The sequence below is a fragment of the Lolium rigidum genome, chromosome 1 (genome assembly GCF_022539505.1).
Source record: "Lolium rigidum isolate FL_2022 chromosome 1, APGP_CSIRO_Lrig_0.1, whole genome shotgun sequence".
NCBI classification, from domain to species: Eukaryota; Viridiplantae; Streptophyta; class Magnoliopsida; order Poales; family Poaceae; genus Lolium; species Lolium rigidum.
Genome location: NC_061508.1, coordinates 206,079,428 through 206,106,706, shown reverse-complemented (window position 1 = coordinate 206,106,706; position 27,279 = coordinate 206,079,428).

The following is a 27,279-nucleotide window of genomic DNA, read 5'->3' as shown; positions in this document are numbered from 1 at the left end:
TGCGCCTTGCTCAAAGGCGTTAAAGAAAAACGCTTATGGGAGACAACCCATGTTTTATTTCTGTTATTTTTGCTTTGTTGAGTCTTGGAAGTTATTGCTACTGTAATAACCTCTCCTTACCGTTTTTATTTCGTTTTTGTGTCAAGGGTAGCCTCTAATAGAAAGAAAGCAGTGTTTGGGGTATTTGCAATTATGAAACAGATTCTGTGCTGGTCACGAAAAAAAATTCTTAAAAATCTCCAGAACGTTATTTTGAGCTGCAAATTTTTATAGTTATGCCCCAGTATGTTAGCTAACTTTCGTTAGTTTAGCATTTTTCGATTTGAGCAACAGAACTATTTCTTTAATTACGATCTCTGCCTGCTGGTCTGTTTTGATAGATTCTGCCATGTTTTGCATTTGCGTCTTATGCTTCATCTTTTTGAGTTATTTTGTGAAAAAGAGCTTTGGGAAGAAGTACCATTACTGAGTGTTTGAAATGAGTGTTTTATATGTGCCATTACTGAAGCCTTGCTGGTTTGATATATTTGTATTTGCACTAATATTGCTAATCAATTGTGCTGAGTTTTGTGTGAAGGAAGTTTTCAAGTGTAGGGAGAAAAGAATGATGCAATAAGATGAAGCATGGAAAAGAGCTCAAGCTTCGGGATGTCTTCTGGACCCCCCAAGAAATATTCAAGAAGTACAAGCGTCAAAGCTTGGGGATGCCCAAGGCATCCCCTCTTCATCAACAAAAAGCACCAGGTCATTTTTCAACAAACTATATTTTTATTCCTTCATGTGATATGTGTTATCCTTGGAGCGTATTTACTTTTTTGCTCTATGTTTACTTTCAATAAAGTTGGATCCCATCATTCATGTTTACTTTGGAGTGAGATACGCTCTACCGCTTTGCATATTTACTTTGGAGTGAGACACACTCCGCTGTTTTGCATTGTTTATTTTTGGAGTGAGACACGCTCCACTGTTATGCATTTTGCGTTAGAGAGAGGCACGCTCCACTTTTAAATTTATTTGAGTTTCAATAGCTCTCTGGGCATTTACTTGTTTTTTTATATGTGAGAGTTGTTTGGTTTCATTTGGCTGGCGTTGGAAGCATGAAAAAAGTTTTATGTGTATGTGATGCAAATGGAAGCATTTTAGACTATGGCATAGTTATTTTGCATATCTTGCTAGATTTTGTTCTCATTATGAGCTTGTTAATTATGTTTTCATTATGATTAGTCTCAAATACTGAGAGTGTTTAGTGTGCCATTGAAGGTTTCATGCATTGTTTTTAGCATACAATAGAAAAGCATAATATTGTGGTATATATTCTCCTGCGAATGTTTTTATTTGGGTTGACTTGGAACATGTTTTGCAACATGTTATGACTACATTCCAGTCAATTTTTGCCTCTATGATCATTTAATTTGTAATTTGTGTATCACTTTATGCTTTGATTAATATATTTTGTCGCTGTGCATGATTATGACAATTATGCTCTCTTAGTTGGTTGCACCCGGTCTTTTTCTAGCCTTCATATGTGTGAGTATTTTATTCATGCATCCAACCACCAAAAACCAAATATGCCAAAGTGTCCACCATATCTACCTATATGTGGTATTTCATTGCCATTCCATAGTAGTTTGCTCATGTGCTACCTTTAAATTTCAAAGTATTATATTTTTATTGCTCATGGGAAAGTAGTAAAAAATGACTATTGTGCCTAGCATGTGTTCCTTGTGTAACCGTAGCTCTTTTTTGTTGCTTGTTGTGTGATAACCATTGAAATACTGGGAACACCTCAGCGTGCTTTTCCGCTGAATATCATGTGGGTTGCTATGCATGTTCATCTTGTCTGAAATGAAGGAGATTAGCCATGCAAAATAGTATGAGTATACATTTTTGTTAGAGAAGAACATTGGGCCGCTAACCGAAGCCATGTATCATGGTGGAAGTTTCAGTTGGACAAATCCTCAATCTCTTATGAGAAAGCTTCTAGCAATAAAAAAATAAGAGGAGTCCATTTATCTGTTGCTCGTGTCGTCCCGATATGGATGTCACAAGCTGAAGAAGCTTTAAAAATGAGAAATCAAAAGCAATGCTCCTAGGACCTTTGTACAGGAGGCACGGGGGTACCCCTTTGTGATACTCGGTTAAAACAACTTGTATGTGATGAGAGCTAATGGTGATCCGAGGTGACTAGGACGAGGTGTGAGCACTATTAGCAATTATGCATGAGGCTTGCGATTTAGAAGTAGCACTTTTGCACAACCCATATGCTTTGTACTTACCGTTGACATCACCCACCTCTCAAAAGTGCATTTTATACTCTTGTTGTTTCAATGAAAAGCTCTAGCACATGAGTGATCTTACTTGCCTCTCAAAGAGAGACCTTCTTTTACTTTTATGTTGAGTGTCCACCTTCTAGTTTATGCACCACTTATGAGAGCATAGTTGTCATTCTTAGTTTTATGTGCATGGTCCCAAGATTTTATTGATAGATTCATAATTATGGTATTGCTTGTTCAAACTTTTTGTTTTTAGTCATCCTTATAATCTTTTAAAGGTGTCCAAGCATGTATGTTTTGCTTCCACTTATGGGACAAGCTGAGTACCACTTTATTATGTATCTATGCTATGCTCTTGACAATCACTTTACTTTCCATGCACGTTATACATTTTCTTTTGTTTGATTACTATTTATGTTTTAGCATGGTTATTAAGTTTCATTGTTTGATTATATCTATCATGCTTATGTTAGGATTCTATGATTCCAGCTATGTTTGCTTTTACACTTAGATTGATCAAAGTAGTGTGACAACATGTCACCTTAAAAATTATTTGTTTGTTATCACTTACCTACTCGAGGACGAGCAGGAGTTAAGCTTGGGGATGTTGATACGTCCCAAACGTATCTATAATTTTTGATGCTCCATGCTTGTTTTGTTACAATTCTTATATGTTTTATGTGCACTTTTCCACACTTTTTAGCATTTTCTAGGACTAACCTATTAACCCAGTGTCAGTTCCTGTTTTCTGTTGTTTTTGTGTTTCAGAAAAGTTGTACATGAAAGTTTCTCGGAATTGGAAGAAACAAAAGCCCAGCGTCTTATTTTTCCGGGACGAAGACGGAGCCAGAAGGATACACGTAGGAGAGCTGGCATGTGACAGTACATAGGGCAGGCGCGACCCCACCCTTGGCCGCGACTGGCCCATGTACTGGCGCCTCGTCGCCTCGTTTGCTCCACCCTTCCGCCTATTTATTCCTCGTATCGGGAAAACCCCAGGGTCCCGAGCCTCCACCCACGAAAAGTTCCGACGCCGCCGTCAACCGAAACCCCAATTCGGGATGGTTCTGCAGTCCATCCCGACACCCTGCCGGAGAGGGAAATAACCGTCGGAGGCCTCTACATCGCCATGTCTTCATGCGAGGTGATGCGTGAGTAGTCCTCCACGGGACCATGGGTCCATAGCAGTAGCTAGATGGCTGTCCTCTCCTTGTTGTGCTTCATATATAGATCTTGTGAGCTGCCTAACATGATCAAGATCATCTATTTGTAATTGCTACATGTTGGTTTGATGTGGATCTGATTTATAGAGAGATTGCTTTGGTTGAGATTATGTATTATGTTATTATGATCTTGCATGCTCTCCGTTTCTAGTAGATGCTCTGGCCAAGTAGATGCTAGCGACTCCAAGCGGGAGTATTTATGCTCGATAGTGGGTTCATGCCTCTATTTAACCATGGGAAGTGACCTCGTTCTCTACGGTTGTAGACGTGTTGTTGCTACTAGGAAAAAACAGCGGTGTTCTATTCAAGGGTTGTTTCATCGTTTACTTTACACACATCCTTAAAGCGATAGTCCGTTGCTTGCAACTTAATACTGGAGGGTGTCACGGATGCAATCCTGAAGGTGGATTATTAGTCATAGATGCAGTTGGATTACAGTCTATGTATATTGCTGTAATGCCCGCATACTTTCATAGCATGTATTCTGAACCAACCATTAGCGTAGAATCTCTGTTTGTCAATTTCCCATCTGTAATTTGTTTACCCAACATATTTATTTTATTGGGGAGGTGCCTCTAGTGAACTGTGGACCCCGGTCCTTCTTCTTTTAATTGCAATCTTCTACATTATTTTTTCTGTTCTGTTCTTTGCAAACGATTCTTCTTCCACACGGTTTGTTTAATCCTTTGTTTTCAGCAAAACCAGTGAGCTTGACAACCTCGCTGAAAGTTGGGGACAAAGTACTTGGTTGTTTGTGTGCAGGTCTCCACGTTACTGCTGACGCCGACAGTGCGCCCTGCCATGAGTTGGTTCACAACATCTCGGGAGAGAACGTTTTTTCTCCTACCGGTCGATAAACCTTGGTTTCTTACTGAGGGAAAACTTCCTGCTGTGCTCATCATACCTTCCTCTTGGGGTTCCACTCAACATTGCGCATAAATTCTCCTTCATCAACTCCGCGCTCAGCAGGAGCCTACACGGTTTAACGAGTAGAAAAATGCGTATTGAGAACATATCTGACATGGCTGCGTCAACTAAATTGAGGAGGTGCTTGGATCCATACAAATAAATCATTTATGGGGGGATTAGACGATGTTCAATATCTGCAGCAAATTGTCTCTCAATTTGAAAACAGGACGGCACCCCGAAATCCATCGCCCATGTTTAGGGCTCCTTTGATTTGAAGAAAATATGAAAGAAACGGAAGGGAATAGGAAACTTTCCTAAGCTGCTACTGTGCACAAGGAACTAGGTAAGGATTGCACCAACCATGCTTTCCTATTCGTATGTGCTTTTTATTCCTTTAAATCAAAGAGGCCCTTAGAAAGAATTAAGTACCTCGGGCGGCAATTCCGAGTTAGTGGCATCTATCCTCCTTGAGCTTCTGTAGATCTCCTCTATATGCCATGTATCTTCCATCTCCTCGTCAAGTCTTGGTGCAGCGCAGGTCTCGACCCGTCCTCTGAATTTTGAGAGAACATGGCATCGGAATCTGAATCTGATCAACATTGGTGAAAGAAATAGAATGCAACAAGCAATTAAACTAAGAAAAATATGGCGTTGCCACCCGGTGGCAATGCCCCCCTGTAGGCTGCCGTCCGATCATACGTGGAGATTGGTGCTGCCTGCAATGTAGCAAATTAAAGGACATGCTCTAATCACAACACTCCCTGCAAACCATCTGACCGGGCATGGTGATAGACTGTATGTATTGTGCATGCCATGTCTCCCACACACACCAGGACCCACATCCATTGAATCATGTCCGACACACACACGAGGAGCTGGCCTTACTTGAGGACTTCAAGACACATCAGACCAAAGATACATCGGTCACTGCGGCTGGCATAGGCGCCGACGACGATAGTTCGACACGGCCACAACAGCATCTCACCTAGTCACCTTGCATCTCTTCTGGTTTTTTCTAGCCTCTGGGTTTTGCCGATCTAACTACATGGTTACAGCTAACCAAATGCATAACAAAAAGAAACATGCAGATACATGATTAAGATTAAACCCAACAAACATAAGTAGCGGCCGCCGGCGAGGGGGTCGGTCTAGTAGCTGGCGCGGCTGGCTGAGCAGAGTGGCAGCGCGGTGACGAACGGCCGGTGATGCAGAGCGTGCCATGGGCGAGGCTGCCGGCGGTGAGGAGGTCACTGCAGGAGGCCACCGCCTCGTACGCGCACTGCCAGGCCGTGGCCCCGGCCGCGCGGTCGACGGGGAGGTCGCAGTCGAGACGCTGGACCAGCCTCCGGTACCTAGTCCTCCGGTCCAACAGCTTCGTTGGGGACCTCGGTGGATACGATTTCTCCGAACTCTTCAACCTTACCGTCTTCGATGTTGCCGCCAACAACTTCTCCGGCACCCCATGACGCTCAGCATCTACTCCTGCATCTCTATGACGGCGCTATGTGTCGGAAACGACGAGATCACAGGCCAGGTCGCGCCGGAGATCGGCAACATGCGGGAGCTGCAGTTCATCTCGCTCACGATCAACTACTTCACCAACATCAGCGACATCTTAACCTCCGGGGCTGCACGAACCTCACCACGCTCACGCTGCTCGATCGTGTCCTACACTATAGATGCATGCATCAAGGCCGCAGCGCTGCTCGATCGTGTCCTACACTATAGATGCATGCATCAAGGCCGCAGTGAGCCAGTGACACAACATAGCCGGGCATGCATGCAGCGCATCATCACGGCGCAGTATGCATGCATCTTTTTTGGGCCAACTTTTCCATGTGCAATCAGACATAAAGGCTTAGCTAGCCGGTTTTCACGCTGCATGTCTGCAAGTCACTGACAATTCAAGCGTAAAATTAGCTTATAAATCGGTTTATAACGCGATCCAGCTAGTGGCAACTGCATATGTCTGCTCATCTAGCAGCGCAGAACGAATCTCCAACAATTGATCCGACGGAACAAATCCACACTCTTAAACTAACATTACGTTTCCACGGGCATGTTTCCGCGGACAATCAGATGAAGAGGATCTGCCGGGCAGCCTCTTCCTCAAAGATAGGCCGGACCTGGCCTCCGGCGATGGGTCATCAGACGACGGCCGGGCAAAGAGGACATGAACAGAAGCTTCTGGAGTGGAAGCACCACGCCTCTTCCTAACTCTACCCCAAGGAGCCACGACGGGCAATGAAGGAGTGGCGAAAGAGAACAGGTTCTTCCCCTGCGGAAGTGTGTAGAAGTAGACCGGAAGTAAAGTGATGAAGAATGTGGAGTGTGGCGGATATAGGTAAAATAATGGTCAAATCTACTTTCCTAAACGAGGGACACTCGACAGTAAATCATGTTTCTATCGTCCCACATCCAAAATGGAGGGCAAAATGCAGAACACAAGGGTGCTATTTAGGCATGGAAAAGCAGGAACTGGGTGGTATATTTTGGAACTTCGGCTCACAGTAGTTGTATTTTGTAAATTTCCGTTTTGACATCTACAATGCAGTCTCTTAAATACATGCGCTAGGCTTTTATTAGCCGTTCGCATAGTAAAAGGGATCGATGAAAAAATCTCCGACAGGCGCGCGCTTCGCTAGAATCAGGCTTGCGGCCAGAGAATTGGAACCATGTTTGCTAGCCAAACAAGCATTTGAATTGGAGGCTCCGTTGTAATTATAGACTCTTCCTGAAGACATATTAGTTTCCTTTATCTCCTCCTCTTAAGCGCCTAAAAATGTTCATTGTTTGGCATAGATCATTACATATAAAATGAAATGCAATTGCTAAATCTCTGAATGACAAAAGAATTCTTGTATTCCAACCACAAATGATGACAAACAAATTGGTCTCCAAATCACAAACTGAATAACAATGGATTTAGACCACATGCAACAAGACTTAAAGAAGAGACTACCAACATAATTGCAGCAAAATTCAGTGGAACAACATGGTTCTTCGGTACAATCAACAAAACTGGATATAACTATACATAAGACTTGGACAACGGATTTTTAGAGACGGAACCAAAGGATTCTTTCCTTCTCAGGCACAACATCTTTTCAGAGATGACACCAACCGATTCCATGTCTATCTTTATCACAGCGTATAATCAACTTAAGCGTTACAACAATCTGAAGAAAAAAGTACATTTATAAGCAAATATCAAACAATGGAAGCTAGATTAGCATAAATTTACACTACAAGAAAAGTTGCCATGGCCGACGAAGTTGAAGTCGCGCCGTGGTTGCTGGTGCACCATGGCCGACAATTTTTGGTCTCTCCGTGGTGCATGTCAAAACTTTTTTTTTCTCGTTTTTGAGGCCACCTAGCCCGACGAAAACGTCCAAAACGTCGCGTATGGTGGCCCGGGACATGGTGCATCACGAATTCTCGGGTTCGCCGGCCGAGTCAATGCAAATCCACACCGCCCAGGGATGTAGGGCCCAGATGGCAGCCTCTGTAGCATTGTTTTTTTCTCGATCGCGCCATCTCGTTCAACGCTCTCCGATCGAGCCGTTTACGATGCAGGATCATGGGTCCCGCATGTCATCCTCTATGAACCAAAATTCTATCTATTCTTGGATTTTTTGACCCCCTGATTTCTGGCTACTTCCTTTTTTTTTTGATCCCGTGCCGCCTTGGAAACGTTGAGACCGCTGCTGCTAAATGGGACCCGCATGTCATCCTCTATGTGCAATAAACTTTCTTTTCTTGGAGTTTTTTTTGCCACCTCATATTTGATCAGTTGCCTTTTTCTTTCCGTACCGTGCTGATACGTCACAAACGTATCTATAATTTCTTATGTTCCATGCTACTTTTATGACAATACTCACATGTTTTATACACACTTTACATCATTTATATGTATTTTCCGGCACTAACCTATTGACGAGATGCCGAAGAGCCAGTTGCTGTTTTCTGCTGTTTTTGGTTTCAGAAATCCTACAAAGGAAATATTCTCGAAATTGGACGAAATCAACGCCCAGGGTTTTATTTTTCCACGGAGCTTCCAGGAGACCGAAGAGCATACGAAGTGGGGCCACGAGGCGGCCAAATCATAGGGCGGCGCGGCCAGGGAGGGGGCCGCGCCGGCCTATGGTGTGGGCCCCTCGTCAGCCCTCCGACTCTGCCCTTCCGCCTACTTATACTCTCCGTCGCGAAAACCCTATTACCGAGAGCCACGATACGGAAATAGTTCCAGAGACGCCGCCGCCAATCCCATCTCGGGGGATTCAGGAGATCACCTCCGGCACCCTGCCGGAGAGGGGAATCATCTCCCGGAGGACTCTTCATCACCATGATCGCCTCCGGACTGATGTGTGAGTAGTTCATCCTTGGACTATGGGTCCATAGCAGTAGCTAGATGGTTGTCTTCTCCTCTTGTGCTATCATGTTAGATCTTGTGAGCTGCCTATCATGATCAAGATCATCTATTTGTAATGCTACATGTTGTGTTCGTTGGGATCCGATGAATATGGAATACTATGTCAAGTTGATTATCAATCTATCATATATGTTGTTTATGTTCTTGCATGCTCTCCGTTGCTAGTAGAGGCTCTGGCCAAGTTGATACTTGTAACTCCAAGAGGGAGTATTTATGCTCGATAGTGGGTTCATGCCTCCATTGAATGCGGGACGAGTGACGAGAAAGTTCTAAGGTGGTGGCTGTGTTGTTGCCACTAGGGATAAAACATCAATGCTTTGTCTAAGGATATTTGTGTTGATTACATTACGCACCATACTTAATGCAATTGTCTGCTGTTTGCAACTTAATACTGGAGGGGTGCGGATGCTAACCTGAAGGTGGACTTTTTAGGCATAGATGCATGCTGGATAGCGGTCTATGTACTTTGTCGTAATGCCCTGATTAAATCTCATAGTAGTCATCGTGATATGTATGTGCATTGTTATGCCCTCTCTATTTGTCAATTGCCTAACTGTAATTTGTTCACCCAACATGCTATTTATCTTATTGGAGAGACACCACTAGTGAACTGTGGACCCCGGTCCATTCTTTTACCTCTGAAATACAATCTACTGGAAACTCTGTTCTCTACTGTTCTTCGCAAACAAACATCATTTTCCACACCATACGTTTAATCCTTTGTTTACAGCAAGCCGGTGAGATTGACAACCTCACTATTAAGTTGGGGCAAAGTACTTTGATTGTGTTGTGCAGGTTCCACGTTGGCGCCGGAATCCCTGGTGTTGCGCCGCACTACACTCCGCCACCAACAACCTTCACGTGATCCTTGACTCCTACTGGTTCGATAACCTTGGTTTCTTACTGAGGGAAAACTTGCTGCTATAAGCATCACACCTTCCTCTTGGGGTTCCCAACAGACGTGTGTCAACTACACGCCAGCAAGATATTTTCTGGCGCCGTTGCCGGGGAGATCAAGACACGCTGCAAGGGGAGTCTCCCACATCCAATCTCTTTACTTTGTTTTTGTCGTGCTTTACTTTATTTTATTTACTGCTTTGTTTGTTGTCTATATCAAAAATACAAAAAAATTAGTTACTTGCATTACTTTATTTACTGTCTTGTTTGCGTTCTTTATATTAAAAACACAAAAAAATTAGTTACTTGCATTTACTACTTTATTTAGTTTGCTTTATTTACTACTGCTAAAAATGAGTAATCCTGAAGTTGAAGTTCATTCGTTTAAGCAACAAGGGGGAGAAAGTTTTAAAGATGCTTGGTATAGAATTAGTGATGCTCATCATAGGTGCACTAAGAAACACCCCACTATTATCCTACTTAGGAACTTTTATGTTGGTATCTCTAGCTGGAATAGGTATGTTCTTGATACTCTTGCGGGAGGTAATTTCCTAGGCACTCCTGCTTTAGAAGCTAGTTGCATCATTGAGAGTCTAGTTGGAATACCACCCGTTAATGAAGCTAAAATTGAAATCTCTCTTGAAGATGTCATGAAAAAGTTGGAAGCCATAGAGAAAAATCTTCCAAGTGTTGAGACTAAATTGGGAATATTACTTAATAACATTGATAAACTTGATAAAACTCTAAGTGGAATCAATGAGAGAATTGCCGTTTTAGAAACTTGTGCTACTCATGATAATCGAACCCATAGGATTAGTGAACTTGAAGAAGCTATGGGAACCTTGGGTTCAAATTTTTCTTCTCTTAAGTTTAAGGAGAAAGCTTAGTGGGTAAGGAGCAAAAGTTCATGTACGTCTCTAAGGTGCCTAAGACAAAAAATTATTATAGGCCTAAAATTGACAAAGCCCTTAGTACCACTATGGATGAGGGAGCATCTAAGATACCTATTGTGACAAATTGTGAAAGTTATGATGTTAATGCTTCATCTCTCGATAATACTTGATTCACACTTTCTGCGCCTAGCTGAAAGGCGTTAAAGAAAAGCGCTTATGGGAGACAACCCATTATTTTACTTCTGCACTTTTGTTTTATATTTGAGTCTTGGAAGTTGTTACTACTGTAGCAACCTCTCCTTATCTTTATTTTATTGCATTGTTGTGCCAAGTAAAGTCTTTGATAGTAAGGTTGATACTAGAATTGGATTACTCGCGAGAAACAGATTTCTTGCTGTCACGAAATTGAGTAGCCCCGTCTGTAGGTAACTCAGAAAAATCTGCCAATTTACATGCGTGATCCTCAGATATGTACGCAACTTTCATTAAATTTGAGATTTTTCATCTGAGCAAGTGAAGTGCCCCTGAAAAATTCATCTTTACGGACTGTTCTGTTTTGACAGATTCTGCCTTTTATTTCGCATTGCCTGTTTTGCTATGTTGGATGGATTTCTTTGTTCCATTATCTTTCAGTAGCTTTGTGCAATGTACAGAAGTGTTAAGAATGATTATGTCACCTCTGAATATGTGAATTTTTGATTATGCACTAACCCTCTAATGAGTTTGTTTTGAGTTTGGTGTGGAGGAAGTTTTCAAGGATCAAGAGAGGATGATGGTACAATATGATCAAGAAGAGTGAAAACTCTAAGCTTGGGGATGCCCCCGTGGTTCATCCCTGCATATTTGAAGAAGACTCAAGCATCTAAGGTTGGGGATGCCCAAGGCATCCCCTTCTCCATCGACAACTTATCAGGTCACCTCTAGTGAAACTATATTTTTATTCCGTCACATCTTATGTGCTTTACTTGGAGCGTCTGTATGTTTTTATTTTTGTCTGTGTTTGAATAAAATCGGATCCTAGCATTCTTTGTGTGGGAGAGAGACACGCTCCGCTCGTTCATATGAACATTGGTGTTCTTAGCTTTACTTTTAATGTTCATGGCGAAGGTTGAAACTGCTTCGTTCAGTGTTATATGGTTGGAAACAGAAAATGCTTCATGTGGTAATTGGTATAATGTCTTGAATAATTTGATATTTGGCAATTGTTGTGCTCAAATAGATCATGTTTAAGCTCTTGCATCATGTACTTTGTACCCATTAATGAAGAACTACCATAGAGCTTGTTGAAATTTGGTTTGCATGATTGGTCTCTCTAAAGTCTAGATATTTTCTGGTTAAGGTGTTTGAACAACAAGGAGACGAGTGTAGAGTCTTATAATGCTTGCAATATGTTCTTATGTAAGTTTTGCTGTACCGGTTTATACTTGAGTTTGCTTCAAACAACCTTGCTAGCCAAAGCCTTGTATTGAGAGGGAATTCTTCTCGTACATCCAAATACTTGAGCCAAAAACTATGCCATTTGTGTCCACCATACCTACCTACTACATGGTATTTCTTTGCCATTCCAAAGTAAATTACTTGAGTGCTACCTTTAAAATTTCATTCCTTGTCTTTGAAATATATAGCTCATGGGAAAATAGCCTTAAAAACTATTGTGGTATTGAATATGTTACTTATGTATCTTATTTCTTATAAGTTGCTTGTTGAGCGGTAACCATGTTTCGGGGACGCCATCAACTATTACACCTTTGTTGAATATCATGTGAGTTGCTATGCATGTTCGTCTTGTCCGAAGTAAGGGTGATTTATCATGATCAAATGGTTTGAGTATGCATATTGTTAGAGAAGAACATTGGGCCGCTAACTAAAGCCATGAATCATGGTGGAAGTTTCGGTTTGGACATCAATCCTCAATCTCTTATGAGAATATTACCCGTTGTTGAATGCTTATGCATTAAAGAGGAGTCCATTATCACGTTGTCTATGTTGTCCCGGTATGGATGTCCTAAGTTGAGATCTATCAAAAACGAGAAATCAAATGCGATCTATCTCCTTGGACCTTTGTACAGGCGACATAGAGGTACCCCTTTGTGACACTTGGTTGAAACATATGTTATGCAATGATAATCCATGTAAATCCAAGCTAATTAGGACAAGGTGCGAGCACTATTGGTACTCTATGCATGAGGCTTACAACTTATAGAATATCTTATGCATAACACATATGAATTATTACTACCGTTGACAAAATTGTTTCTATGTTTTCAAAATGAAAAGCTCTAGCAAAAAAATAGTAATCCATGCTTCCCTCTGCGAAGGGCCCTTTCTTTTACTTTATGTTGAGTCAGTTTACCTACTTCTTTCTATCTTAGAAGCAAACACTTGTGTCAACTGTGTGCATTGATTCCTACATACTTGCTTATTTGCATTCATCATATTACTTTGTGTTGAAAATTATCCATGAGATATACATGTTGAAGTTGAAAGCAACCGCTGAAACTTATATCTTCCTTTGTGTTGTTTCAATTCTTTCTACTAAGAATTTATTGCTTTATGAGTTAACTCCTGTGCAAGTCTTATAGATGCTTGTCTTGAAAGTACTATTCATGAAAAGTCTTTGTTATATGATTCAGTTGTTTAATCATTGTCTTTACCATTGATTCGAATCACTTCATTCATCTCATATGCTTTACAATAGTATTGATCAAGATTATGATAGCATGTCACTTCAGAAATTATCCTTGTTATCGTTTACCTACTCGAGGGCGAGTAGGAACTAAGCTTGGGGATGCTTGATACGTCTCAAACGTATCTATAACTTCTTATGTTCCATTCTACTTTTATGACAATACTCACATGTTTTATACACACTTTACATCATTTATATGCATTTTCCGGCACTAACCTATTGACGAGATGCCGAAGAGCCAGTTGCTGTTTTCTGCTGTTTTTGGTTTCAGAAATCCTACAAAGGAAATATTCTCAGAATTGGATGAAATCAACGCCCAGGGTCTTATTTTTCCACGGAGCTTCCAGAAGACCGAAGAGCATACGAAGTGGGGCCACGAGGCGGCCAAACCATAGGGCGGCGCGGCCAAGGAGGGGGCCGCGCCGGCCTATGGTGTGGGCCCCTCGTCACCCCTCCGACTCTGCCCTTCCGCCTACTTATACTCTCCGTCGCGAAAACCCTATTACCGAGAGCCACGATACGAAAATAGTTCCAGAGACGCCGCCGCCGCCAATCCCATCTCGGGGGATTCAAGAGATCGCCTCGGGCACCCTGCCGGAGAGGGGAATCATCTCCCGGAGGACTCTTCATCACCATGATCGCCTCCGGACTGATGTGTGAGTAGTTCATCCTTGGACTATGGGTCCATAGCAGTAGCTAGATGGTTGTCTTCTTCTCTTGTGCTATCATGTTAGATCTTGTGAGCTGCCTATCATGATCAAGGTCATCTATTTGTAATGCTACATGTTGTGTTTGTTGTTATCCGATGAATATGGAATACTATGTCAAGTTGATTATCAATCTATCATATATGTTGTTTATGTTCTTGCATGCTCTCCGTTGCTAGTAGAGGCTCTGGCCAAGTTGATACTTGTAACTCCAAGAGGGAGTATTTATACTCGATAGTGGGTTCATGCCTCCATTGAATGCAGGACAGTGACGAGAAAGTTCTAAGGTTGTGGATGTCTTGTTGCCACTAGGGATAAAACATCAATGCTTTTTCTAAGGATATTTGTGTTGATTACATTACACACCATACTTAATGCAATTGTCTGTTGTTTGCAACTTAATACTGGAAGGGGTGAGGATGCTAACCTGAAGGTGGACTTTTTAGGCATAGATGCATGCTGGATAGCGGTCTATGTACTTTGTCGTAATGCCCTGATTCAATCTCATAGTAGTCATCATGACATGTATGTGCATTGTTATGCCCTCTCTATTTGTCAATTGCCCAACTGTAATTTGTTCACCCAACATGCTATTTATCTTATTGGAGAGACACCACTAGTGAACTGTGGACCCCGGTCCATTCTTTTACATCTGAAATACAATCTACCGCAAACTCGTTTTCTCTCGTTCTTCGCAAACAAACATCATTTTCCACACCATACGTTTAATCCTTTGTTTACAACAAGCCCGTGAGATTGACAACCTCACCGTTAAGTTGGGGCAAAGTATTGTGATTGTGTTGTGTAGGTTCCACGTTGGCGCCGGAATCCCCGGTGTTGCGCCGCACTACACTCCGTCACCAACAACCTTCACGTGGCCCTTGACTCCCTACTTCGGTTCGATAACCTTGGTTTCTTACTGAGGGAAAACTTGCTGCTGTACGCATCACACCTTCCTCTTGGGGTTCCCAACAGACGTGTGTCAACTACACGCCAGCATGTGCCGCCTCTCAAACGGTGATACCGCTGCTGCTAAATGGGACCCGCATGTCATCCTCTATGTGCAATCAACTTTCTTTTCTTGGATTTTTTTGGCACCTCATATTTGGTAACTTGCCTTTTTTCTTTCGGTCCCGTGCCGCCTCTCAAACGGTGATACCGCAGCTGCTAAATGGGACCCACATGTCATCCTCTATGTACTATAAAACTTTCTTTCTTGGATTCTTTTTGGCACCTCATATTTGGTCACTTGCCTTTTTCTTTCGATCCAGTGCCGCCTCTCAAACGGTGATACCGCTACTGCTAAATGGGACCCGCATGTCATCCTCTATGTACTAGAAAACTTTCTTTTCTTGGATTATTTTTGGCACCTGATATTTGGTCACTTGCCCTTTTCTTTCGATCCCGTGCCGCCTCACAAACGGTGATACCGCTGCTGCTGGGACCCGCATGTCATCCTCTATGTACAATCAAGTTTCTTTTCTTGAATTATTTTTGGCTCCTGATATTTGGTCCCTTGCCTTTTTCTTTCGATCTCATGCCACGTTTGAAACTTTGAGGAACATGCTGGCTCATGGGACCCGCATGTCATCCTCTATGTGCTATAAAAGTTTATTTTCTTGGATTTTTTTCACCCTCAGATTTTTGGCTATTTCCTTTTTCTTTTGATCCCCTGCCGCCTTTGAAACGTTGAGTAAGCTGCTGGCTCATAGGTCCCACATGTCAGCCTGTATGAACGATAAAGCTTGCCTATCTTGGAGTTTTTTTACCCCCTAATTTCTGGCTACTTTCTTTTTCTTTTGATCTCAAGCCGCATTTGAAAAGTTGGGACCGCTGCTGCAAAATGGGACCCGCATGTCATCCTCTATGTACAATAAAAGTTTCTTTTCTTGGATTATTTTTCACCATCTGATTTTTGGTCACTTGCCTTTTTCTTTCGATCTCATGCCTCCTTTGAAAACGTTGAGGAACCTGCTGGCTCATGGGACCCGCATGTCATCCTCTATGTACTATAAAAGTTTCTTTTCTTGGATTTTTTTCACCCTCTGATTTTTGGCTATTTCCTTTTTTTGATCCCTCACGCCTTGGAAACGTTGAGTAAGCTGCTGACTCATGGGACCCGCATGTCATCCTCTATGTACAATAAACTTTCTTTTTCTTTTGATCTCAAGCCGCATTTGAAACGTTGAGACTGCTGCTGCTAAATGGGACCCGCATGTCATCCTCTATGTACAATAAAGTTTCTTTTCTTGGATTATATTTGGCTCCTGATATTTTGTCGCTTGCCTTTTTCTTTTGATCTCATGCCGCCTTTGAAACGGTGAGTAAGCTGCTGGCTCATGGGTCTCGCATGTCATCCTCTACGAACAATAAAAGTTTCCTTTCTTGGAGTTATTTTTGACCCCTAATTTATGGCTACTTCCTTTTTCTTTTGATCCCCTGCCGCCTTTGAAACGTTGAGGATTCTGCTGGCTCATGGGTCCCACATGTCAGCCTCTATGAACAATAAACCTTTCCTTTGTTGGAGTTATTTTGACCTCTAATTTCTGTCTATTTGCTTTTTTTTTAAATCCTGTGTCACCTTGGAAACGTTGAGGATGCTGCTGCCTCGTGGGTCCCGCATGTCATCCTCTCAGAACGATAAATGTTTCTTTATTTTTTATTTTTTTACCAACTGATTTTTGGTTTATTTTTTCTTTCGATCCTCTGCCGTCTTGAAAACGTTGACGATGCTGCTGGCTCATGGGTCCCAGATGTCATCCTCCCCGTACAAAAACATGTGATATCTTGATTATTTTGCAGACAATAAACAGTCTATTTCGCTCTGACCTATTGCAAACGGAAAAAATAAATCATTATTTTTAAATAAACAAACTTATATGTTGAATCTCCTTGTTTTTTGTTTTTGCGAAGCATAGGACTTTCCTGTTTTGGAGTGGGCTGAAATTGTACGAGTCCAAAGGCGTCCAGCAGGATAGTTCGAAGGCCCAGACGGCCAGATGCAGCCCAATTGAAATCTTTCTTTTCTTGGATGTTTTTACCCCTGATTTCTGGCTACTTCCTTTTTTTGGTCCTGTGCCGCCTTGGAAACGTTGAGAACGCTGCTGCTAAATGGGACCCGCATGTCATCAGCTATGTACAATAATTTCTTTTCTTGGATTATTTTTGGCTCCTGATATTTGTCACTTATTTTTTTCTTTCCATCTCATGCCGACTTCGAAACGCTGAGACCGCTGCTGCAAAATGGGACCCGCATGTTATCCTCTACGTACAATAAAAATTACTTTTCTTGGATTATTATTTTTGGCTCCTGATATTTGGTCACTTGCATTTTTCTTTCGATCTCATGCCCCCTTTAAAACGTTGAGAAACCTGCTGGCTCATGGGACCCGCATGTCATCCTCTATGTACTATAAAAGTTTCTTTTCTTGGATTTTTTCACCCTCTGATTTTTGGCTATTTCCTTTTTCTTTTGATCCCCTGCTGCCTTGGAAACGTTGAGTAACTACTGACTCATGGGACCCGCATGTCATCCTCTATGTACAATCAACTTTCTTTTCTTGGAGTTTTTTTAACCCCCTAATTTCTGGCTACTTTCTTTTTCTTTTGATCTCAAGCCGCATTTGAAACGTTGGGACCGCTGCTGCAAAATGGGACCCGCATGTCATCCTCTATGTACTATAAAAGTTTATTTTTGGCGATTTCCTTTTTTTCTTTTGATCCTCTGCCGCCTTGGAGACGTTGAGTAAGCTGCTGACTCATGGGACCCGCATGTCATCCTCTATGTACAATCAACATTCTTTTTTTGGAGTTTATTTTTGACCCCCTAATTTCTGGCTACTTCCTTTTTGTTTTGACCCCCTACCGCCTTTGAAACGTTGAGGATGCTGCTGCCTCATGGCCCCGCATGTCAGCCTCTCAGAACGATAAATGTTTCTTTTCATGGATTTTTTTACCAACTGATTTTTGGTTTATTTTTTCTTTCAGTCCCCATCCGCCTTTAAAACGTTGACGACCTTGGTGGCTCATGGGTCCCCGATGTCAGCCTCCCGGTACAAGAAACATGTCATATCTTGATTATTTTGCAGATAATAAACAGTGTATTTCGCTCTGAGCTAGCAAATGGATAAATTAGATCTTTATTTTTACATAAACTAACTCATATGTTGAATCTCCTTGTTTTTTTTTGTTTTTGCGGAACATAGGACTTTCCTGTTTTGGAGTGGGTTGAAATCGTACGAGTCAAAAGGCGTCTAGCAGGATAGTTTGAAGGACCATTTGGCCAGATGCAGCCCAATTAAAAATTTTCTTTTCTTGTATTTTTTTGACCCCATGATTTCTGCCTACTTCCTTTTCTTTGGGTCCTGTGCCGCCTTGGCAGCGTCGAGACCGCTGCTGCAAAATGGGACCCGCATGTCATCCTCTATGCACAATAAAGGTTCCTTTCGTGGATTATTTTTGGTTCCTGATATTTGTCACTTGCCTTTTTCTTTCGATCTCATGCCAACTTTGAAACGTTGAGAACGCTGCTGCAAAATGGGACCCGCATGTCATCCTCTATGTACAATACACGTTTTTTCTTGGATTATTTTTGGGACCTGATATTTGTCACTTGCCTTTTTCTTTCGGTATCATGCCGCCTCTGAAACGTTGAGGAAGTTGCTGGCTCATGGGTCCCGCAAGTCATCCTCTATGTAGAATAAAGTTTCCTTTCTTGGAATTATTTTTACCCCTGATTTATGGCTACTTCCTTTTTCTTTTGATCTCGTGCCGCCTTGGAAACGTTGAGACCACTGCTGCAAAATGGGACCCGCATGTCATCCTCTATGTACAATAAAGTTTCTTTTCTTGGATTATTTTTGGCTCCTGATATTTGGTCACTTCCTTTTTCTTTCGATCTCGTGCCCCCTTGGAAACATTAAGACCACTGCTGAAAAATGGGACCCGCATGTCATACTCTATGTACAATAAAGTTTCTTTTCTCGGATTATTTTTGGCTACTGATGTTTTGGCACTTGCCTTTTTCTTTCAATCTCATGCCGCCTTTGAAACGCTGAGACCGCTGCTGCAAAATGAGACCCATATGTTATCCTCTAGGTACAATAAAAGTTTCTTTTCTTGGATTATTTTTTGCTCCTGATAATTGGTCACTTTCCTTTTTCTTTCGATTTCATGCCACCTCTGAAACGTTGAGTAGGTAGCTGGCTGATGGGACCCGCATGTCATCCTCTATGTACAATAAAGTTTCTTTTCTTGGATTTTTTTACCCCCTGATTTTTGGTCACTTGCCTTTTTCTTTCGATCCTATGCCGCCTTTGAAATTGAGGAGGCTGCTGGCTCGTGGGTCCCACATGTCATCCTCTATGAACAATAAACCTTTCCTCTGTCGGATTTATTTTTTACCCCTAATTTCTGGCTATTTGCCTTTTTCTTTTGATCCCCTGCGGCCTTTGAAATGATAAGGACGATGCTGGCAGGTCGATCCCACATGTCATCTTCTATGAAGAATAAAAGTTTCCTTTGTTGGATTTACTTTTGACCCCTAATTTCTGGCTATTTGCCTTTTTTTTCTTTTGATCCTCTGCCGACTTTGAAATGATGAGGATGCTGCTGGCAGATCTATCCCACATGTTAGCCTCCCTGAACTATAAATGTTTCCTTTCTATGATTTATTTTTGACCCCTATTTTCGGGATACTTGCTTTTTTTGGATCTCCTACCGCATTTGAAATGTTGAGGACGCTGCTGGCTCATGGGTCCCACATGGCATCCTCTTTGGAAGATAAACCTTCATTTCTTGTTAATGACAGGTTTATCTGTATTATTTTTGCAGACTAATACAAGCTATTTCGCTCCAAGATCTTGCAAGTTAATAGAATAAATCATGGAATTATTAGGATATGTTTTAAATTTCAAATCCACTTTATGAATTTTTAAAAATACCGTGATCCAGGTGGGTATGGAGCGATCAAGGATTTTCATATTGGCCATGAGCAGTTTCAAAAATTGCAACCCAATAATTCAAAATAAATACAAACAACTTTTATGTAGAATCTCCGTGTTTTTGTTTTTTGCCAATCATAGGATCTATGGTTCTTTAGAAAAGGGTCGACATTGCATGAGCAGAAAGGCTCATTTGTAGTTGGGGATTTCTATTTTCGTGCCCTCAGGTCCTTAGTTGTACTCAGTTTTCCCCAGCCCCTTAGTTTTTCCTCAGTTTTCCCCTCCTGTAGTTTGAAACACTCACAAGTCTTTGGAACGGCCGGTAGCCGCCAGGTCAGAGGCCTTGATCGTTAGTCTGACCGGGTGGGGCTGCACAGGGGCAGCTCCTCCCTTACCATCTCGTGCTGACGGCGTAGGGTTAGGAGACACGTCGGAGAAGCCATCCATCTATCGCTGACGTGTGGGCCATTTTATTTCATGATTTTATAGGTGGTGCTGCCAATGTGAAACGGGGCTGCTCTATAGGGCTGCCGCAGCCAATGACCGTTGGGGTCGTCTATTTTTCAGGAAAAGACATATATTGCTGCTCTGTGGGGCTGCCTCAGCCAATGACCACTGGGGTCGTCTATTTATTTTTAGAAAATCATATATTGCCGCTCTGTGGGGCCTCCGCAGCCAATGACCAGTGGGGTCGTCTATTTTTCCGGAAAAGACATATATTGCCGCTACGTAGGGCTACGCAGCCAATAACCGGTGGGGTCGTCTATTTAATTTTTCTTAAGCTAGACCCATCAGGTGACTATTTTCGCAGCTTAATCTAAAGTGAATTTTATGCTAAACATGCTGGAACCTAATGTTGTGTATCTCATTAGTCATCGGAGAACCGCTGGCAGCTCGTTCCCCACCCTCGGACGGAGCAGCCATCGTCGGCGCCTCGTCGCACCGCCGGCTCTGTCCCCCAGCGGCGTCAGACTGACTGCGGCGGTGCACGTCAACCACGGCTCCAGCACTTGTTTCGTCCGCACGCATTGTACCCACCGCAGGAAAGTCCGCCGCCCACGACGACCGGGATTTGTTCCACCGCTTGGTAAGACCTCCGCTTCTGCCTCCACTGCCCCCTAATCGATTCGGTTCCCGTAATTTATTGGAGTTTGCAGTTGCGAAATAGTCCTCAATGTCTGGTCGTAGCGGGTACACCGGCGAGGGTGGGGATTCGATCATGTCGTGGCCATGTTCTACTTTTCCTACCTCGTCGGAAGTGCAGGTATCTAGCTTCTGCTCGCTATACTACCGTTTAATTTGAAGAGCCGCCATTGCCCGTTGGAGTGATTTCAGTTGTTCTTTTTTCCATTATGTTTACAGTTAGCCAGGCAATCCGATGATCCATGGTACATTGCATACCAAGATGAATCAACCCAGTGGTGTAGCCAGAGGATGGATTTGGAGGAGAAGGTGGCCAATTTAGGTGATGAATTGGCCCATGAAAACCTGATGATATTCGAGCTGAAGCGTACGGTGGAGGAAGAAAATAAGAATTCAGAGCTTATTCGCACGGAGAAGTTGAGAGTTGAGACAGATCTTGCCGTATTTGATCAAGTGGTAGAAAATCTAGAACATGAACTTCAAGTGATGGGAGAGGAGAAAAGTAGATTCATCTGGGCAGTTTTATTAGTTGTCATCCCTGTCCTAGCAGTTATGTGGTTGTGGTAGACGATTTAGATAGTATAGAATTGTTATTCAGTAGATGGCTCTAACCACTGTATTTTGTTGTGGCTCTAACCACTGTATTTTGGCGTACAATTTCCTAGTTGTGCTAATTAAGTAATGCGCGCGATGATTTTAGCATGTACCAGTCTCTCGGATCAAATACATATCAAGTTGGGATAGAATTCAAATCATACATACGGATGTACATGCACACATCAAGAACATGGAGAAGCTTTTTTTAAGACGGTGGTAGTAGATCGAACAATTTTACCCCAATTGAAATTGAAAAATACAAATTTATCATAATTTATCCCAATTTGCGTCGTCGAACACGGCCGCGGAGCGATGGGCAAGAAGGGCCGGGACGATGGGCGGCTGAGGGGTGGTCATCTGCGCCATCCGCTGTCGAAGCAATGTTGTAGGCGATGGCTTCAATGTTCGTGGCATTGATGACCACTGTCGGCACGGCCGCCATCTTGGTGTCCTTCATCAGCAACGGATCTGAGGAGGACAACGGAAGTGAGACATCAACAGGCTCTGACATTGAAGGCTGGATCTGCACCGTCGAAGCGATGTTGTAGGCGATGGCTTCAATGATCTTGCCATGGATGACCACTGTCGGCACGGCCGCCGTCTTGGTGTTCTTCATCATCAACAGATCTGAGAAGAGAAACAAAAGTGAGACAGAGAGAGACATTTCAACTATTTCTGAGGGTTAGATCCTCACCGGCACTCATAGATCCATGCCGCCGCACGGTTAGATCCGCGCCGCTGCACGCCGCCGCATGCACGGTTAGATCCGCGCCGCCGTGACCGCTGGAGTAAGAGAGGAAATAGGAGAGAGGAAGATGCGACTGGAATATGCGACTGCCAGGGTTGGTAGGTATGTGCTCTGCTCTTCTCTCCGTATGCGTCCATCGTGGTAGAGAGAGATATACAGGCTGTCCGATCATAAAAGATCGAAAGGTGCAAGCGTTTGTTGAGCTTTCAACTAACCAAGATCCGTGTGACATACATCTCGACATATCAGAGATCAGCCAGTGAGTACAAGTGAGGAAAACTGAGTAGAACTAAGAGGGGGAAAAGTGAGGAAATGTTTATCGGAAGGGAAAAATTGAGTACGAATGAGTAAAACAAGTGAACCTGGAGGGGGGAAACTGAGTAACACTAAGTAAAACAGGGGCACCTAAATAATAAATGGACTAAGGGAAATTGAAGCTTTTGGCATAAAAATTGTAAAATTGTGTTATTTGAACAGCATAGTACATTTTGGCCGACGTGATATTGTTTGCAAGTCAAAGATACACAAGTGTGACGAATTTGGACTCATTTGGACAAAGTTTGTAAGCATAGTGGGTATTCGGGAGGTTTGTTGAGTAGAAAGCCCTGCACCTCCATAGCTAGTAGCTCCTGGACTAGAAAGTGGTTTTGAAGTTTTTGGCATAAAACCTTCATATCTCTATATTTCCTTTTCCATTATTATTTCTCTAGGTTGTAGGTAACATAACAAGACTCCATGGGAAGGTTCCACCATGTTCAAGGGATCCCTACACCCTAAAACCCTAAACCCTAAAACCCTAAAACCCTAAACCCTAGAGAAAATGATAAATGTGGCTTAACACATACATTCAAGGGATCCCTACATTCAAATTGTTCAATACAAAGGGAACCCTAATACAAAGGGAACCCCAATACAAATTGTTCATACAAATTCAAATTGTTCAATACAAAGGGATCCCCAATACAAAGGGATCATACAAATTCAAATTGTTCAATACAAAGGGATCCCCAATACAAAGGGATCATACAAATTCAAATTGTTCATAAAAATTAAAATTAGTCGTTCAGAATAAAATCTTTCTCTTGCTCCTGGTGTGATTCGCTGGGGCCACCACCTTACTCCGGGTAACCCTACCAGGGATATTACCGGTGTCTATCTTCATTTTGCCCTCTTTCTTGTTCTTCTTCTTCTTCTTCTGCGAAGCTTGTGCTTTTTCTTCTGCAATCTGCTCTTCGAAGTTAGCACTCAGTTGGGCCCTATTAAATTCAAGGCAATCTCTCTCATACTGTTCCCTCTCCTCTAGACTCATCGGCTCAAGCATCTCTCGATCCATCGGTTCAATTTCCTCATGCTGAATTGTTGCTTCAATCTCCTCATGCTGAATTGTTGCTTCAATCTCCTCATGCTGAATTGCTGCTTCAATCTCCTCATGCTGAATTGCTGCTTCAATCTCCTCATGCTGAATTGCTGCTTCAATCTCCTCATGTCGAATCGCTGCTTCATTCTCCTCTGCATTTGCTGCTCCCGCCTGATCTTCCATTCCAAGAGCTGGGTCAACACCATTTTTACAAAGCCTAGCAATGTGTCCAGGGATTCCACGACGTTTGCACTTACGTCTTCTAATCGGTGCATGATGACCCACAAGTATAGGGGGTGTATCGTAGTACTTTCGATAAATAAGAGTGTCGAACCCAACGAGGAGCAGAAGGTGTTGACAAGTAGTTTCGATGAAGGATTCACTGTAAATACTCACAGACAAGTATTCAGGGGGTTTTGATATAGCAGATGAATAAAGTACAAGTAAGTAAAATGCGAGAGTAATAATTGCAGCGAGTGGCCCAATCCTTTTTAGCACAAAGGACAAGCCGGTTTGTTTACTTATGATGACCAAACGTTCTTGAGGACACACGGGAATTTAGTCTAGTGCTTTCGCTTCATATAGCTGATTAATCTTCATTGTTTTGATAAGTGTTGTGTGGGTGAACCTATGCTAATGCACCGCCCTTCCTAGGACTAATACATATTTGTGATTATACCCCTTGGAAGCATCCGCAAATACAAGAAAGTAATTAAGATAAATCTAACCACAACCTTAAACTCTGAGATCCTGCTATCCCTCCTGCATCGATATACCAACGGGGGTTCAGGTTTCTGTCACTCCGGCAACCCTGCAATTAGCAAACGAATACAAGATGTATTCCCCTAGGCCCATAAAGGTGAAGTATCATGTAGTCGACGTTCGCATGACACCACTAGAAGAATAACACCACAACTTAAATATCATAACATTGAATATCACCCATCATAATTCACTACTAACATTTAGACTTCACCCATGTCCTCAAGAACTAAACGAACTACTCACGAGACATCATATGGAACATGATCAGAGGTGATATGATGATGAATAAAAATCTGAACATAAACCTTGGTTCAATGGTTTCACTCAATAGCATCAATAACAAGGAGTAATCAATACCGGGAGAGTTTCCCCTATCAAACAATCAAGATTCAACCCTAGATGTTACAGCGGTGATGAGGTGCAGTTCTGGAGATGGCGGTGATGATGATGGAGATGATGATGATGATCCCAATGATGTCCAGCTCGATGACGGTGACGATGGCATCGATTTCCCCCTCCGGGAGGAAATTTCCCCGGCAGATTTCAGCCTGCCGGAGAGCTCTTTTCTCTCTGGTGTTTTCCACCCCGCGAGGCGGGCTGTGTCTCTTCGCGATTATTCTCTGGAGCTTAGGTTTTCGGGACGAAGAAGTACGCGAAGGAGAGGAGGCCAGAGGGGGCTGTGGGCCCCCTCCCCACAAGGCGGCGCGGCCAGGCCAGGGCCCGCGCCGTCCTATGGGGGGGCCCATGGCGGCCCTCCTCGGCTCCTCCTGTTGGCTATCTCCGTCTTCTGGAAAAATAAGATTTTCCGTGTAATTTCTGTCAATTGTTGATCTTCCGAAATATTGCATTCTGTTGGTGCTTTTTCCAGCAGAATCCTGACTCTGGTGCGCGATTCTCCGATAATCATGAAACATGCAAAATAGATGAAATAACATAAGTATGATCTCTAAATATGAAATATATCAATGAATAACAGTAAATTATGATATAAAATAGTGATGCAAAATGGACGTATCAACTCCCCCAAGCTTAGACTTCGCTTGTCCCCAAGCGAGCTGAGCTCAGATAAACAAGACCACATGTTTATGGAGTGAAGAGTCGATAAATAAAATACGGACAAGAAGCATCATATTAATTCACACAAGACATTCTAGTGAACAACTTCCTCATATAATTCAACTTGAAACAAGTAGAAGGAAATCACAAATAAAGGTGCATAGGAAATCATAATTGGTGATGGAAAACTTCGTTCTTGGTCAGAGAACAATTGACAGATTGTACTTATCTATCGAGCAGCGCTCTTATATTAAAGCTTATATGGCAAAACATGCATACTCAATCATAATAATCTCCTCATAATCATTGATAACCTTCAAAGCTATATTCATTCGGATAAAACTTGTAATAAACATGATTAAGTAGATCACAGTATAAATGGTTTGATCACAACAACTCAATTGCTTGCTTAAGATAGAGGGAAATAGGTTTACTGACTCAACATAAAGTAAAAGATAGGCCCTTCGCGAGAGGAAGCGGGGATTAAATCATGTGCTAGAGCTTTTTAAGTTTTGAAATCATATAGAGAGCATAAAAGTAAAGTTTTGAGAGGTGTTTGTTGTTGTCAACGAATGGTAGTGGGTACTCTAACCCCCTTGCCAAACGAGACTTACAAAGAGCGGCTCCCATGAAGGACGTTATCTCTACCGACAAGGTAGATCATCCCGCTTCTCTTTTGTTTACACATGTACTTTAGTTTATTTAAGGATGACACTCCTCCCAACCTTTGCTTTCTCAAGCCATGGCTATCCGAATCCTCGGGTGCCTTCCAACATTTCACATACCATGGAGGAGTGTCTATTGCAAAATTAAGTTGCTTACTGATGAATCAGGGCAAAACATGTGAAGAGAGTTGTTAATGAAAGTTGATTAAATGGAGTTGGGAACCCGTTGCCGACTCTTTTTGCAAAATTATAGGATAAGTGGATGAAGCCACTAGTCCATTAGTGAAAGCTGCTCAACAAGATTGAAAGATAAAACACCACATACTTCCTCATGAGTGATACGTCTCCGACGTATCGATAATTTCTTATGTTCCATGCCACATTATTGATGATATCTACATGTTTTATGCACACTTTATGTCATATTCGTGCATTTTACGGAACTAACCTATTAACAAGATGCCGAAGAGCCGATTCTTTGTTTTCTGCTGTTTTTGGTTTCAGAAATCCTAGTAACGAAATATTCTCGGAATTGGACGAAATAAACGCCCAGGGTCCTATTTTGCCACGAAGCTTCCAGAAGACCAAAGAGGAGTCGAAGTGGGGCCACGAGGCGCCGCCACACTAGGGAGGCGCGGCCCAGGCCCTGGCCGCGCCGACCTATGGTATGGGGCCCTCGTGTGGCCCCCCGCGTTGCCCTTCCGCCTACTTAAAGCCTCAGTCGCGAAACCCCCGATGCCGAGAGCCACGATACGGAAAACCTTACAGAGACGCCGCCGCCGCCAATCCCATCTCGGGGGATTCCGGAGATCTCCTCCGGCACCTCGCCGGAGAGGGGATTCATCTCCCGGAGGACTCTTCACCGCCATGGTCGCCTCCGGAGTGATGAGTGAGTAGTTCACCCCTGGACTATGGGTCCATAGCGAGTAGCTAGATGGTTGTCTTCTCCTCATTGTGCTTCATTGTTGGATCTTGTGAGCTGC